This window comes from Aegilops tauschii, chromosome 4, assembly GCF_002575655.3.
Source record: "Aegilops tauschii subsp. strangulata cultivar AL8/78 chromosome 4, Aet v6.0, whole genome shotgun sequence".
Taxonomy (NCBI): domain Eukaryota; kingdom Viridiplantae; phylum Streptophyta; class Magnoliopsida; order Poales; family Poaceae; genus Aegilops; species Aegilops tauschii.
Window position 1 is genome coordinate 518,151,356 of NC_053038.3, and position 17,627 is coordinate 518,168,982.

Here is a 17,627-nt window from a genome sequence, read left to right on the forward strand (position 1 = left end):
CATGTTTCAAATGCCAAAATGCCCTAGCGTTTTGGTTGGATTCCGACACTCCGGAGTCCACCTAGGAACACCCAAAACACATATATACCCTAACACTTAAAAAGATTCCCTCCGGTTTGTCCGAAGTGGGACTTTCCAGCTATAAGTCCGGAAACTCATTAGAGAGAAAGTGATGATGGTGAAGCCGGTCACATCCCAGAGTGGGATCTTGGGGTATAAAACTTTTTCTTCGCGTATGTCCCTTGCTTATGATTGCGCCGTAACCATGGAGAATCTTCGTCATTTAACAGGATGCTTGGGTCAATCTTCACTGTGAAGGGAGGAATTTCATCAAACTTATTACAATCTTCTGACATGTCTGTCTTGTCCTCCACTCCCACGATGTTTCTTTCCCCTGAAAGAACTATGTGGCGCTTTGGCTCATCGTATGATGTATTCACTTCCTTATCTTATCTTTTTCTCGGTTTGGTAGACATGTCCTTCACATAGAAAACTTGAGCCACATCACTGGCTAGGACGAATGGTTCGTCTATGTACCCAAGATTGTTGAGATCCACTGTTGTCATTACGTACTGCGGGTCTACCTTTACCCCGCCTCCTGTCAGATTGACCCATTTGCACCGAAACAAAGGGACCTTAAAAGAAGGTCCATAGTCAAGTTCCCATATCTCCTCTATGTAACCATAATATGTGTCTTTTTTCCTATTGTTTGTTGCATCAAAGCGGACACCACTGGTTTGGTTGGTGCTCCTTTTATCTTGGACGATCATCTAAAATGTATTTCCATTTATCTCATACCCTTTGAAAGTCAATTTAGTCGAAGATGGTGACTTGGCCAACAAGTATAACTCATCTCCAACAGTGGTGTTATTCATGAGATGTGTTTGCAACCAACCGCTGAAAGTCTCCATGTGTGTATGTTTAATCCAGGAGTCAGACTGCTCCGGGTTCTTGGAGCGTACAATATCCATGTGTTCCTCGATATACGGAGACACCAAGATGGAATTTTGTAGAACTGTGTAGTTGCTTGAGTGAAAGAATACCCGTCCATACTTATTACTGCTTTCTTTCCTAGCGTGTCTTTTCCACCCAGTCTCCCCTCATGCAGCGATTAAGAAACACCAATTGGCTTAAGGCCAGGAATAAAGTCAACACAAAACTCAATAACCTCCTCAGTTCCATAGCCCTTGGATATGCTTCCTTCTGGCCTAGCATGGTTATGGACATATTTCTTTAAGACTCCCATGAACCTCTCAAAGGGGAACATATTATGTAGAAATAATAATTTAATTTTTTTATAAAATAATCTTAGAACTATACAAATATACTAACATTTTCTAAAATCATGAACATGTTTAAAAAATTCTAACATTGTGGACATTAAAAACACAAACATGTTTCAAATTTTTTTATGAAATTCCTGAACATTACTCCATGTGGTAGATGAAAATACGGAAGAAAGAAATAAAAGTAAGAAAATCAGGAGCTGCTGCGCAAAAATTTGGCCACCGGCCAATGAGCTTTGTATGTGATTTCTAGGTAGAACATCACAAAGAGCAATGAATAGGACCTCTAAGCGACAAATACCTGAAGCCACCTTATATGGCCTAGCCTATTTGGCGCCCGCAGCGCCGTTTAGAGTACATCCCACAAACAGGCGCACACCCCCTCCGACACTTTGGCTCGGCCCATTCTACTTATTTTTTCCAGTCTCCGACCGCACATTTGGTAGGAGAGGCTGTTTCAATTTTTTGGAAGTGAACCCAGCCGGTTTTGGGAATCTTCCAGTCTGTTTTGGGAAGCTTCTGGTTTTTTTCTCTCTTTTTTGTCTATTTCTGGACGGTTTTAATTATGATTTTTTGTTTTCTTTTTCTTTCTTCCTTTCATTTTTCATTTTTGAAATCCGTGAACCTTTTCAAAATTTTATTTTTTATTCAATTCATGATATTTTTCTTGTAAACTTTTTTCCTTCAATTTGTGAACTTTTTTCAAATTCGTGTTTTTATAAATGTATGTTTTTTTAGAAATTCATAAAAAAAATTGAACCCATGAACTTTTTCGATTTCATGAGTGTTTTCAAATCCGTGAACTTTTTTTGAATCCATGAATTTTTTTCAAATCCACGAACTTTTTTTTAACTCATTAACTTTTTTGACTTCGTGAATTGTTTGTGAAAAAGTTTTTTTTTAGAATTCGTGAACATAATTTTGGAATTGTTGATATTTCTTAAAAGAACACATTTTCTCAAAAAGTCAATTGTCAGCCGGACAATGGGGGATCGGATATCTGTGAGCAGCAAGGTGGGACAAGTGGAGCATCCTAATCGAACGCTTGCTTCCTTCAGTGGCGGCCCAGGGGTATTCCTGGGCATTCCATGGAATACCAAAGAATCTGGCCCAAAAAAATCGAGTATACATGTTATACACCGAAGCCCACTAGAGCAGCCCATCCAGTGCCCATCCAGCCACACACGAGACGACAACAACGCAACAGAGCAGGTCTCTGTCTCCCACTCTTCCTCTCTCGATGTAAATCCCCAAACCTAGTTGACCGTTGACGGCGCCGGCGCCGGCGCCAGCAAGCGAGGTCCCGTGGACGAGGTGGGCCCTCTGCCCCTCTGGTCGTCTCCCTCTCCTCTCCTCTCCTCTGGCCCTCTCCTTGCCCTCCGCCTCCGGCCTCAGTGGCTGTGGTCCGTGCGGGGCAACGCTGTTGCGGGTTTCCTCCGGCCTCCGTCACCGTCGGTAGTCGCCGCTTCAGTCCACCAGCCGACAGGCTAGAAGGAGAAGCCACCCAATCCATCCAGTATTGCATCCATCTACAAGTTACCAACGTAAATTTCCTCTATTTTTTAAACAAATCCGAAGCTTTTTTTGATAAATTTCCACTGCTAGAAGCCACTGATCTGCCACGAATTTATTGCTACTTTGTTGATTTGTTCTTGTATAAATTGTAATTGTCTGTACAATTGTCCATCAGTCCATGCCACTGATTGCTACTTTGTTTATCTAAATTCTGATTGTTTGTCCATTCAGTCCATGCCACATTGCAACTGCCACCGATTTCTACTTTGTTTGTGTGATGTAGATGAAGAAGAAGTATGTTGGCATTTTTGAAATGTGGGACATATCTTCAAACTAAGACAAAGAAAAATTGTCCTTCAATAAACATAATGTCCTCAACATTCAAAAAAGGTCCCTCAATTCGAATAATGTTCTTGGAATTACAAATATTGTTCTTTGATTGAAATAGTGTTCTCGATTCTTTTTTTAAAATTCGTCAATAGAAATTAATTTCTCAGAAAATCCAACATTTGTTATTTAATTAAAATAATGTTCCACGAGGTCAAAATTTGTTCCTCAGTTAAAAAATGTTCTTACCATTGAAAAATATGTTTGCAAAAATAGTTCTTTAACTAAAATAATGGACTTGGAAGTTAAAATTTGTTCCAACATTTAAAAAAATGTCTTACCATTCAAAGAAATAGTTCCTCAATTATTATAATGTTCTTAGATTTACAAAATTTGTTCTTTTTTCTGAAATAGTGTTTTTGAATATTTTTTTAAAATTGGCATCAAACTCGACATAAGTTTTTCTAAAAAGCCAAGAAATGTCCTTTAATTAAAGTGAACTTGTTTGGAAGTCAAAAATTGTTCCTCATTTCATAAAAAAGTTACGTTCAAAACAGTTCTTCAATTCGAATAATGTTCTCAGAATCCAAAATTTTGTTATTTGATACCAACAATGATCTAGATATTTCTACAAATGTGTGCCAATTCAAATAGAGATCTGGTAGAACCATAAAAATGGTTTTTCATAAAAATATTTTTCTTGGAAGACAAAAATTGTTCCTCAATAAGAATAATGTTCTTGGAACTACAAATTTGTTCTTTGATTGAAATAATGTTCTCGATATTTATTTAAATTGTTCATCAATAGGAATTATGTTATTGAAAAAATACAAAAAATGATATTTAATTAAAATAATATTCCCGAAGGTCAAAATTTGTTCCTCAATTAAAAAATAATTCTTAGCGTGGTAGACAAAAAGATGATCTTAGATTGCAATAAAGTTCTATGGATTGTAAAAATTGTTCTTATTATTTAGAAATTTTTCGTCAGTTGGAATAATGTTCTTGGAATTCCAAAATTTGTTATTTGAATTTAAATAATATTCTTGACATTTTTAAAGATGTGTGTAAGCTCATAATAATGTTCTTGTAAAAACAAAAAAAATGTTCTCTGTTTGAAATAATGTTCCCAAAAGTCTAGTTTTCCTTAATCGAAATTTTTTATTACCATTTTTAAAATAATGTTATCTCATATTCGAATATTGTTCTTTGAATAAAAAATAAAAAATAAAGTGTTCCTTAATTAAAAATGTTCTCCAATTGAAATAATGGTCTTGGAACTCAAAAACTGTTCCACAAATGAAAAAATGTCTTAGCATATATGAAACATGTTATTGATTTTTCTTAAATGTGCGTTAAACTCAGATTAAGTTTTCGTTTAAATACAAGAAATATTATTTAATAAAATTAATATTATCACAAGTCAAAAAATTGTTCCTCAATTCAAAAAAACAATCTTGGCTTTCAAAAAAAGTTGTTCAATTTGAATAATGCTCTTGGAATTAGAATATGTTCAATTAGAATATTGTTCTTAGTTTTCAAAAATACTTGTATTAATTTCAAAGAAAGGTACTCACTCTCTAAATAAATATAAGATCGTTTATATTACTACTTTAGCGTTATGAAAACACCAGACATTCAAAAATAGATTGACTCCTAACCCTACTGATAACAGATCAAATTCAGGTTCCATCACATATAAACCACGTCTTACAGGTAATGACACAAAAACACTACAACCGTACATATACTATGCTTGGATTTTGTCAAGTATCAAAACTACAATCACCACACCTAAAATCACTTCAAGTTCAACCTCTAGCCTGTGACCAAAAAAACTAGTGAGCTCCAGAAATGTGGATATAAAAAAGAAGTACAGTACCACACAAGATCCTCCAATGCATAAACACATCAAATTCACAAGTTCTACTTCTAAGCTAGAGGACAACTACAACAATACCAATACTAACACCTGTGCATAAGTAAATACATGGGAAATTTAAAAGAGTATCTACAAAAAATGTAGGGACATGCTTGTTTACTACTATAGCCCTTGTCCAAAAATATCTTATAACATATCCACACAAGGGTTATGAAGAAAACTATCAAGTAGCGGCACAAAGAACAGTTGAGCTCGTGCTTCCTGTAATGATTTACCTTCAACCCTGCAGAACAACCGCAATCTGATACTTCTCAGCCAAACCTGCAAGCACAAACAAAAAAACATTCAACTTTTGTTATGTCAATCACGATCTGATATTCCTCAACCAAACGGGGTTAATATAAATCGGATGAATCTTGAAGCAGGAATCACAAACTTAATTGCTTTTCCTACCTAAGTACGAAAATGATAGACTTGCAAAAAAGGCATGAGAAGAGGAAGAACCAGAGCACCACCACCTCCAGATGCATGAACAAGGAAGGAATTACCGCACACACAAACCAGATCACCTACCGTCTGCCAAAAAATTAAAACAAATCAGGAATCCCTAACTACCAAAACCAAGACTTTCATAAAGGGGGGGGGAGGAAGAAGAACCAGAGCCTACTACTGCGACAAGAATGAATGAGAAGAGGAAAAAATTGAGAGGAAGAACCAGTTGGATCGAGAGGATCCATCGCACAAGGAAGGGGCTACGAAAGAGGGAGAGGAAGGCGTCGGAAGAAACGGGAAGAAACAGGAAGGAAGAAGAGATACAACGAAACAGGCCAGGCCACATACGGTTGAAGGGGTGTGCGACGCAAAATGCATCACATAGGGATTTCCGCTCGGCACAATAATGTGCGCTTTTGTAACCTTTCTCGGAGCGGTTTTCACAAGCTTCCATTCGGTCTTAGGAAGCTTTCGTGTGGTATTTTCTTTGTTCATTCACTAGTTTTTTAAATGGGTTTGGAACCCTCTATGTTGTTTCGGAAGGTTTCATCCATTCTTCTCATTTTTTTGTGGTTTTCTCTACTAGTTTTATGGTTTCTTTTATATTTTCTTTTTATTAACTTCTTACTTTTTTTACCTTTTAGTATTCTTTCTCCAATTTTCAAATTGACGATGAACATTTTTTTAACACAGGTCAAACATTTTTCAGATGCACATTGATTATTTTCCAAATACACTCTGAACATTTTTTTCGTTACCTATTTTAAAACAATTAAATAGATGGTAAAGATTTTTTAATACATGGTGACCATTTAAAAAATTGGGCAAACAAATTGTTATATTTCGTGAACTTTTTATTTAATGGGAAGAACATCTTTTTAAACTTGCATGAACAAGTTTTTACATTTCTACTTTTTTTTTGAAAATTTCATGAAAGTACATTTCAACTTGTGAACATTTTTAAATGTGAGTAACATTTGTTTAAATGGTATGAACATTTTTATGAACATATTTTCTAATGCACAATGAACATTTTCAAAATATAAGTAAAATATTTTTTTCATAAGTATATTTTGAACATTTTAAAATGTAAATAAAGGCTAGAAAAGGAAAACCTTCGAAGCAGTACATGCTATCTGGCCAGGAGAATACGGGTGCGGCTATGTCTCGTTTGTAGCGCGACAATAACCCGCCTGGCCTCAAGCGACCGTGTAGTGAGCTAGCCCGGTAGTTAGTTTCCCTTGTTTGTCAGTTTGTTCAGGTTTTTTGCCTTTTTGTTTGTCTTTTTTTCTACTTTTGTTTCTATTCGTTTATTGTACATACATACATACATACATACATACATACATACATACATACATACATACATACATACATACATACATACATAATTCTAGTCCAGAAGAAACCACTGCCGGCGCCGCCCCATCACGCCTGCCTCGCGCGCCGCCCCACCCCACCACCCCCCTTCGCGCCTCCCCACGCCGCCGGCCCGTGCCCCTCCCCACCCTGCTAGCCTGTGATCATCCTTTCCCATGTGCCCATGCGCCGTCCCATCCCGCCAGCACCGTGCGCCGCCGTGCCCCATCCCTCGACTCGGTGCTGCAGACACACTCGATTCTGCCCTGGACGACGTCGACCACGACCCCTCTACTCATTGTCCTCATGGACAGCACGCGGCGCCGCCATTACTCTCGGTGGTCGTTCTTCCTCCCGCATTGCCTTCTTCCTTTATCCACCAGGGTGGCTTGTCGGGCGTTCTCCTTCTCCATCTACTGAACACACACATAAGTACAGACTGCTTGCTTTGTGGTGAACATGTCGAGGAAACGGTGGAGCACTTGTTTTCCCACTACAACTTCAACAAGGAATGTTGGAGGATCCTAAATATTCAGTGGACCTCGCATGATAACAGACTTGAGCTCATCAAACAGATGAAGATGTTGCATCCCCGAAAGATGATTATGTATATCTACCTGGTAGGTGCATGGAGCCTATGGAAGGAACACAACAACTACTACTTGAGGAATGTGGCCCCTTCAATTTCATCCTAGAAGCAAAGATTCAAGACTGATTTTGCTAACTTGAGCTTTAGGGTACCCCCTAATAAGAAGCAATTTATTACTGCTTTTGTTGCCACCATCACATAAATAGACCTTATAGTGTGACTGACCTGCACTCCCATCACCCCTCTCTCCCTCTATGTAACATCTTTGCCCCTTTAATATACATGCAGTTGGAGCCTTTCCTGCTATTTTCACTGTAAAAAAAACTTTCTTTTAAGGCAGCAAACTATATGCCGTATAATGCCAAATTCCTAGGGTTATTACTCTCCTTACAATTTGAAATTAGTTTGCTAAATATGTGGAAAAGGTTGAATTGACTTCCTAAATATCCGGAGTACTTATTGGCAAATCCCACACAATCAACTTTTGAGGTTTTAGTTTTGGAAACTGTCCGTGAAAGGTGCATGGCGACTAGCCTACTCATCCGGAGCAAGTACAGTAGTGGTCTATAAGCCCATTTACATGGCACTTTTACCTATGTGGAGGAGAAAGACAAGGAAAAAGTGAAGGAATGGGCTCTCATGCAAGAGCCAGCCTATACGTCTGCTCCTAGGTAAAATTATTTAATGAGAAGAAAGAGATAGAGAGAAAGTGAAAAAAGTTGTGGACAACCAACTCTATTGTATGAGTAATTAATGTTGCTAACTCTTGATGGCATGTCATGTCTATATAGCCAGCAGTTAGCTATATTATTAGCCATGCTCTAAGAGATTTCATCCCGCGGCTAGATATTGGTATGACACAAAGTTGATCCCTAGCGGTCCCCGGGAGCCTTTTTCAACATTCAATACTTAGAGTAGTTAATGCCATGAATGCCATTTGTCTACTACTACTAGTAGTACTAGTATAAGGCGTGTCCGTTGCTACGGGTTACAATGCATATACTTTAGGAAACATCTCTGGTCTAAACTCTTAATTCAATTATGCCTCTCAATCCTCAACTCCTTTTTTATAGTAGAGATACAGTTGAAGAAACTTTTTACTATTAATTATATGCATCCCTAATTAAGTGCCTGACTCATTAATTATGTACATTAATTGTTTGATTTCATTATCGATTTGGCGCGAAATGAATCCCTACTTAAATGAAATTAATTCATTGGGTGAATTAATTTTCTGGTAATTAATTGCATTAATGATTTAATTCCCAAATTGATTGGGTGCTTGGTTTCCATTTTCTTGTTTGCATCAATGATTGAGTGCCAACGAAACGACGTACGGACTCCCCCTTTAGGAGCAGAGATTACAACAAGTACAATAATGAGCTTATAGCCCGCTTAGATGGCACTTTTGCCTATGTGGAGAAGAGAGACATGGAAAAATAGTGGAGAGGCGCGATTCTGGACCATGGTTCAGCCGAACCTATGGTCCACGCCGTCCGATTCACGAGCCCTCTGCATGCATGTGGATCCGTGTCCCTTTTGGATTCAAATATTTTGGTTAAGTCTTAAACAATTTTAAGTCCACGTTAAGCACTTCCCCCTAGGCCTGGGCTAGCACGTATCACTAGGCACACTATAGCTTTTGTGTCACGCCTAAGGAATAAAAAACTTGTCATTACTGTGAGGCATTAGATATTTTTGCCAGTTATATTTTCTTATCTTTCTTTTGCGGGCAATATTTACTTATCGGTAAATTCAGACCAGCTAAAAAACGCCAATGATACGTGTAGATATGATGTGTCATTCATTTAGAAAGAAAAAAAATGTATGGATCATCTTCAGAATATAAAGAATAGACCGAGCGGAAATCCGTTGGTGCTCACGGGAGCGCGCGCTCCTGCACGCGAAAAAATATTTCGAAGTGTGAAAAAATTTCAAACAAAAATTGGACGTATACATTTTGACATTATATGTGCGCACGTCAAGTTTCGGAGAAAACCGACATTTTTTGTGGCATGTGTAAAAAGGACAAAAGGATGTGTTGTGAAAAGCATTTTTTAACACCGGATTTTGACTTTTTCACACGCGACACATAAGTTGTCCGTTTTTCATGAAACGACTTTGTGAGCATGCACAATGTCGAGATGTACACGCCAAGATTTTGTTTGGAATTTTTTGACATTTAAAAAAAATTATCAGCTCTATTGCTGTAAACTCATTGTCAGGCTCAGCTGAATTTGCAAAATTAGAGATCACCATCCCTTAGCCTATAATGTATACAATGCTCTGTAGTGAAGAATAAAGATACATTTTTCATGCCCATGAATAGAACCACATGCGCCAGCAAGGAAATATTAAGGTTTAGCATATCTTTTTAGTACGGTACCAAATGCAAATACTACATGCTGAATTTAATCTCTCAACTCCATGCATGTCTTGGGCTGAGAGTTGTTACCCATACCAAGGCAATAAAAAAGTAAACAGTGTTTTGTGCGTGGCCCTCATTCGAGGTGTCCAATGCAACATCACTATTTTATTGCCTATGATGTGATCATCATATAGGGTTATTTAGCAGGGTAGGGGCTCATAATCATCACTAAACTACTTGGCTCATGCATGACTACTCCCACCATCTTTCCCAAACAGTTGGCGCCATGCATTGTTTAATACACTATGCACAGATCCCCATGAGTGATGTCGAGAGATCAATGGTGTTGAGTGTAGGTTCGGGTGAACCATGGTCCCGTTCAACATTCTTGAAAATAGTGAGAGTGAGCTCTCATGTAAGAGCCTATCTATATCCGTACTCCTAGGCAATTGTAATAAATATGAAGAAAAAGGAAGGTGAAAAAAATTAGTACTCTTATAGCCAATCTTATAGCTAACCTTATTATATGAGTGACTATAAATGATGATTATATATGACATGGCGATACCATATAAACCAGCACGTGGCTATACTATTAACCATGCTCTGATGGTGGTATCATCAATAGTTACCCCCTGAAAATATGGTACTATTCCCTAAGCCAGACGCGGGCTATATATGATTATCACCACAGGTCCATCTGCCTTAGAAATTGAAAATAGATAATAACATAGTTGAAGTTGTTGATAACACGACGTTGCGATATCATCTAAAGTCATTATTTATAATCACTCGCATAATAAGATAGGCGATTAATTAGATTAGTATTATTTTTTTCACTTCTTCATCTTTCTTCCTATTTATTGAATCCGCTTATAACTTGCAAATTATGCTCCGTGGCTAATGCCACTTGTCCAGCAAACTAGTAGTTGCAGCAGGTCTCCTTAACTGCAGAAAAGGAGAGAGAGAGAGAGAGAGAGAGAGAGAGAGAGAGCGCAGGAGTACAGTAGATCTCGATCCAGAACTCCCTATACTCTTTCGGCTATAAATAACCGAGCAACAGACAGGTTCCCCATTCGTGTTGATTTGCAACCATCCTCTGCTCTTTCCAAAGAATCAATGGCTCCACCTTCCCCTTTGAAGATGCTTGCCATGGTCTGCGTCCTTGTGCTATTCGGGCTCAGCTTGAGCCAGCAGGCGACGGCGTCCGGCTGCGCTCACTGCGCTGACGAACTCAATCCGGCTTGTGCTCCCAGGTGCACTGAATATTCCAGCGCTGAGCATTCCTGCGCTGGCTGCCCCATGCTACAAAGCACGTGCTCGCAAAAATGCTTGGATGGTTGCTTTCACGAGTGCGGTAGACGGCCCTGAAGCATGCCTGCATGCATCTTCGATGGCGCCGTTTACCACCATTTTCCTCTTCTTTCCTTTCAGCCTTCCATTTCAGCCAAGCATCCCTCGCGCGTGTATGCGTGCTGATTGGTGTGAGGCAAAATGGCATCCCTCGCGCGTGTATGCGTGTTATAGGGTTTGTAATCGTATTGTTTCTTTCCTTATTGTTCCTTTTGTTGAGGTATCTTTGTTTGTGTTGAATCAATCAATCCCCCTTATTTACCTTCTTTCATTACATATATAAACTCCGTCCGCCCGATCCGAGCTTGTGATTTTTGCATGATACTGGAGCGTTGGAGCTGCCCGTGGAAGTTGCAGCGGACGGAGACCGTGCCGTGGTTGCCGCACGGACGTGGTTAGGGGACATGGCCAGGAGGCGTCCGTCGCCGTAGACGAGGCCGGCGTTGTTGGCAACTCCAATCCCTTGCGATGCTTCCTCCACGCGACCACGCACCGATTCTGGAGTGGCCGTGGAGTTCGCATATACTCTTACGGAAGAAGGGGCGGCGGATCTCAAGCTCCTTGCAGAGCCGCGGCGTTCGCGTGAACCGGCACGCATCGCACTCGCCACGGTCGCCGCCTAGGGGTTGGAAAGCAGACACATACTAATTGTTCGAATATAGACAATTTACCCTTGTCATCTGGCTCATGATGGATCGATCAAAAACACCTTTATATCCAGAAAAAGAACCTTAGGCTTTATAAGTATAGATAATTTACCCTTGCCATCGGCTTAAATCACAATCAAATACACAGTTCATATTTCTAATCATAGTTTTAAATAGCGCGCTAAGCTTCTTAGCGGCGGACCTTTTCTAAATGCTATAGTGTGCTATAGCGAAGCTATAGCGAGCTATTTAAAATGTTTGTTCATTTGTTTGGATCAAAGTCTCTTAGTGCAAGACCTTCTGTAAATGCTATAGCGTGCTATAGCCTATAGCGGGCTATTTAAAACAGTGTTTCTAATTAAAAGTTTTACACAGGCCAATTTCCCTACCTACCATGGTGAGTTGCCGCCGGCCATGAAAGGCGTCGGCACGTCCTCGCTCATCGGTGCCAGCGCAGTGCGGCGGTCGGCGGTGTTCTTCCTGCAGGACTCGACCGAAATGTTAAAAAAGAGTCCATCGCCGCCGGGGACGGCACCAACTGGGGCGGCGACCTCGCCGCAAATTCATAAATGCTTTCACGAGCTGATTCGGTTGCACAGACATGTAGTGGCGTGTGAAAGCACATGCAGTAATTGGAGTATGCTCGATCGATGCGTGTGACAGAGTAGACCAAATTAAGTAAACCGGGGTTACTTCAACAAGTTGATTCCCCATCATATTTGAGGTCAGAACGAGTACCCAGCATATTTTGAGATCAGAACAATGTATTGGTAAAAGTACTATAGATTAAACAACCTAATCTAGTCAGCCGGCATCTGGCTGCTGCAGGGGTTGATCGGTTGACCCAAAGGTTGCAACTTGCAAACAACTATAGATGCATAAAGCTCACGCCGACAGTTGACTTGCAAAGTATATAGTATTAACTAGCTGCTACTAGCATTTAAGGATTCCGATGTTTCGGCTGTAACACGTACAGATCTGTCTGTGCATGATTCCGGTGGTAGTCCCGATGGGGGTAGCACGTGTAGCGAAAGTGTTCTCAAATCGAGCTCACACGAGCTTGGGATGACACCAGTAGAAAAAAGCTCATTTGTTCCGGTTTATAAGACTCATTTGTCCTGGTTCGGGAACCGGGATTAAAGGGTCGGTACTAAAGCCCAGTACCTTTAGTCCCGGTTCTTATACCAACCGGGATAGATGGGGCTCCACGTGGCCACTGTGGCTTGCCCAGGCAGGAGGGTCTTTTGTCCCGGTTGGTAGCACCAACCGGGACTAAAAGGGATCCACGCGTCAGCAGTTCAGGGGTAGGGTTTTTGTTTTTTTTTCGAAGGAGGGGGGGGGGGCTGGGGGTTTTGTAGGGTTAATTTAGGGGTTTCATATATTGTGTTAGCTAGACAATAAAGAGAAGTGTCCTCTCTTATCTCCGTGCTTGGTCGACGCTACGTACTATACGCATAGAAAGGACTCGACACGCTAGCTAGTAAGCAAATGAAGGGAACCATTAAGTACAGAAGATCGTCATGAACATATACAGAGAGAAGTGATCGACCTCTCCTTCTCCAAGAGATTGGTCGAACAACAAGTTTTCGTATATCTATCCGACGCTACCGGCTACATATATATCAAAATGTAAGATCTCTTACTACCCTAACATATGAACTCAAGTTCCACATGGTATTCTCTGGCTTTATTGATGACGTGATCAAGAAAGAATTCCGCCAATTCCTCTTGAATTGCTCGATGCGATCTTGTGGTGGGAGTTCATTCCGCATCTGCCACATCTAATTTGAAGAATGGGGTCAATAAATATATATATATGAATGAAACTCAACACAAATGATGGTAATAAAATAAAATTGTGAATATTATTGCTTACGCACTTCATATTGTCTTTTAGAGTAGCCCCGCTTATTCTTGGCCGTCGCGTTGTAGATGAACTCGCAGACGTAGTATCCACAGTAATCATTCTGCTTATTGCTCAGCACTTTATGAGAAATAGAGGTCAATCAAACTGATAATGAAGCATTATAAATGGTATTGATGAAAGTAGCTAGCTAGTAGTACTTACTTTCGGGTATTTAAATCGTAGCTCCCCCGGCCCGGAACTTGTGCGATGAAGTCTTTCCAAACCCCGCGAGACAAAGAAAACAATTACTTGATATCAGAAAATGAACAAAGTTGCCGATATGGTGCGATAATGATCGATTGAACTTACTTCTCGAGAATTTTAGACATGTCGGCATAGTCCTCGGGATATTTTCGTCTCGAGTCTAAGACGGTTACTAGTCCCTGCTCAAGCTTAATCTCTAGGAGAATATAGTGGAACCTGCGCACGCATGCATAACTCATCAATTACATTACTATCACCTCGAGTAATAAGGGAATCCGAATATGCAAAAGACAGTAACACTCACTTGAAGTTGTAAGGAAAGAGTATTTTATCTTTGTTTTGATTTATGAGCAACGATCGTAGCAAGTTGGCCTCGGTTTCTTTGGGTTGAAATTTAACCGTAAATTCATCTATGAGATTTGTGCTAATGAACCCAATATCATAGATTTCTGCTTTTCTGCATTCGACGATCTTCAATCTGCATAATATAGTGGGGATAATTATATATACATGCAATGAAAGAGTTGAGCTATATATAGAGACTTAATGACAGAAGTAATACTTACAGACAGTAGCAAGTGACCGTTAATTTATCGAGGGCCTTTTGATTGAAAAACTGGAAGAACTCCTCAAATGGAACAGACAACAGATCAATTCCAATGAGGTCGTGCTCCTCTTTAACTCTCAGCGTTAAAGTATCCTTCCCCCCAGACTCTCTGCAGGTTTTCATGTACCAATCATGGAATCTTTGCATCATTGTTGTTAGAGCAGGACTTCCATCTTTGACGAGAGACTTCCCGTACTGGTATCTGAATTCGTCCACCTCCATTATTTCAAAATGTGAATCGTCGTCGTGCATGTAATCTGCAGGATTGGTACCGGGCAAGATCCCCGGATGATTAGCGACGATATCGCTAGACACCTTGAGCGGGGGCCACGATTGGTTCGCTTGTTCGCCGAGCTGGGGATTTTTTTCCCACTTCTTCGTTCTTCTAACCTTCGATGACTGCAAGTACTTCCCGACCGCTCCGCTTTGATATATAACCTTTCAATAATGCGCTCATAGTTGGTTTTCGGTGGAGACGGTGGTGGTTTCTTCAGGGCATCGATAGTGCGCTTTGCTTTCACCGGATCTATCTTCTCCTCCGGAGGTGGATGTTTCTTTGCTTTCACCGTTTCAAAGAAGTCCCTCACTTCGGCTTCCACGATCTTCGCGTTTTCCTCCATGGTCATCTCGTATGGTAACTTCTCTAGAGGCTTGAGAGATGGACCGAATCTGTATTGCCTCCCGCCTCTGGCTGTACTGCTAGACGCCGGAGCAGATGAAGCGGCTGCGGCTGTCTTCTTTCCTTCCTTACGAGGCGGAGAAGAAGAACTACGACGCGCCGGAGCAGCGGTGGCTCTCTTCCGCCCTTGCTGACGAGGCGGAGAAGGAGGAGGCTGGCTGCTTGGACGCGCCGGCGCAGGCGGAAAAGGAGGCAGAGTGCCGCCACGCGCCTGAGAAGGAGGCGGAGTGCCCTGATCACTCGCCAGAGGAGGAGGCGGAGTGCCCTGACTCGCCGGAGGAGGAGGAGGCGGAGGCGTCCACTTCGGGAGGTTGATGAGCTCCTTCCGCCATAGACATGGAGTCTTCAGAGCAGAACCCAGCCGAGTCTCTCCTTCACCGGTAGGGTGGTCAAGCTCGAGCTCCTCAAATCCCTCCGTTATTTCGTCCACCATCACAGCAGCATATCCTTCTGGAATTGGACGGCAGTGAAAAGTTGCGCCGGGTTCAGGAGGTGCAACAGAGCCGACAGCCGCCTTGACTTTGATGTTCTGCCATTGCGTCATAAGGTGGCAATGTTGAGACTCCGTGATAGCATCCACGGAGTAGCTAGCAGGAGCCGTGAAGACAGGCTCCTGAAGCAGCTCGATGGAAGCCACGCTGCTTCTCCGCTGAGATGGCGGGGTAGCTTTGGGAGTAGCTTCGGCAGGTCACTCGCTGTGAACTGCTTCTCGTTCCTCTAGCGCTTGTACCCTTGCGTGCAGCGCCTGCAGTTGGGTCTGCTCCACCCACTTTCTTCTTCCTCTCCCGGCGTTTGTAACCGCCTACGTCGGGAAACCCAGCCTTCCACGAAACGGAGCCTGGCGTGCCTCGTGTCCGTCCAGGGTGCTCAGGATTCCCGATGGCCATTGTGAGCTCGTCGTTCTCTCTGTCGGGAACGAACGTCCCTTCCTGCGCTGTGGCGATATACTCATGAAGCTTCGTGACGGGTATTCGCAGTTGCTCGTTCGTCCAAACGCACTTCCCTGATTCAGGGTCCAGGGTTCCCCCAACCCCGAAGAACCAAGTCCTTGAACGGTCTGGCCAGTTCAATGTCTTTGGTTCGACCCCTTTATCAAGCAGGTCATTCTTAGCCTTCTCCCACAACGGCCGGGCTTTGAGGTAGCCACCTGACCCCGTGCAATGGTGATGCTCCTTCTTCGCATCATTTTTCTTGTTTGTCGCTGACATCTTCTTACTCTTGTCCGATGTCTTGTGGGCCACAAATGCGTCCCAGTGATCTCTGGTCTTCTCAAACCGACCGGTGAATTCTGGAGTCTTTTCTTTGTCGACAAATGATGTTTTCAGCTCATTCTTCCACCTCCTGAATAGATCTGCCATCTTCTTAAGAGCATGAGCCATGACCAACGGCTCTATAATAGCTGGCTTCTCGGATCCTCCTCTGGCGGTAGGGTGAAATTTGCCTTCAGCACGGTCCAAAGATCATCTTTCTGCCTATCGTTGACATAAGACACCGCATGGTCTTTGTAGCGATCCGACCTCACACGGTGAAATCTCTGTGTTCAGTGTCATCCCTAGATCGGTAATTCTGACACACACAGTATTCGAAGGATTTATAACAGAGAAGCAATCACACACTTATTACATTGAATGTCTCAAAAGAGAACTCATCACAATAAATATGGCTTAAGGCTATCTAAAAATGATAACAGCGGAAGGCTTGGAAGATAAAGTGAGACCATCAACTCCAACGGCATAGCTGAGTGCATGACAAAGACCTATGGCATCTTACTCGTCGTCTGAAAAGTCTGCAACATGATACATTGCAGCCCAAAAACAGGCCAGCACATGGAATATGTTGGCAATATAACACAGTAGAGCAATGAACAGATAAAAGCTATCACTACATGCATATATGGCTGGTGGAGGCTCTAAGGTTATATTGTTTTGCGAAAAGCCAATTTTCCCCTACAACAAAGGAATATATTTTATTTAACTATCATGGTGGTTGAAACATTGAGAATGGTACCCCCATCTCAATCCCAATTAGAAAATAATTATCAACCCAACAAATTAATTTAGAGTGACGGGATCAAATCAATAATTCAAGTACCAGATACTCAAGATGTCCATGACCGGGGACACGGCTAACCATGATTAGTTTGTACACTCTGCAGAGGTTTGCGCACTTTTCCCCATAAGACTCGATCTCCTCCGTTTGATTTCTTGCACTACATGGTGTTTGAGAAACGGATGACCGAGACACAGTCTTTCAGAAGCATTAACTCTAACCCCGGGTAGACAGTACCAACCTACATCCCCTACATCTGCTAGCCTACCACTGGAAGAGGTCACGCAACATACTCAACTGTGCCAGAGCCCATAATGGCTTGTGGCTGCACACGGAAGTTTCTAGCATGAACAATCTTATGATC

At 41.6% G+C, this 17,627-nt stretch overlaps 1 pseudogene; it reads right to left on the minus strand.

The window, feature by feature from the left end:
- Nucleotides 1-753: 753 nt before the first annotated feature.
- The window catches only part of LOC141022063 (uncharacterized), a 44,874-nt pseudogene continuing 28,000 nt past the window's right edge, over nt 754-17,627 (minus strand).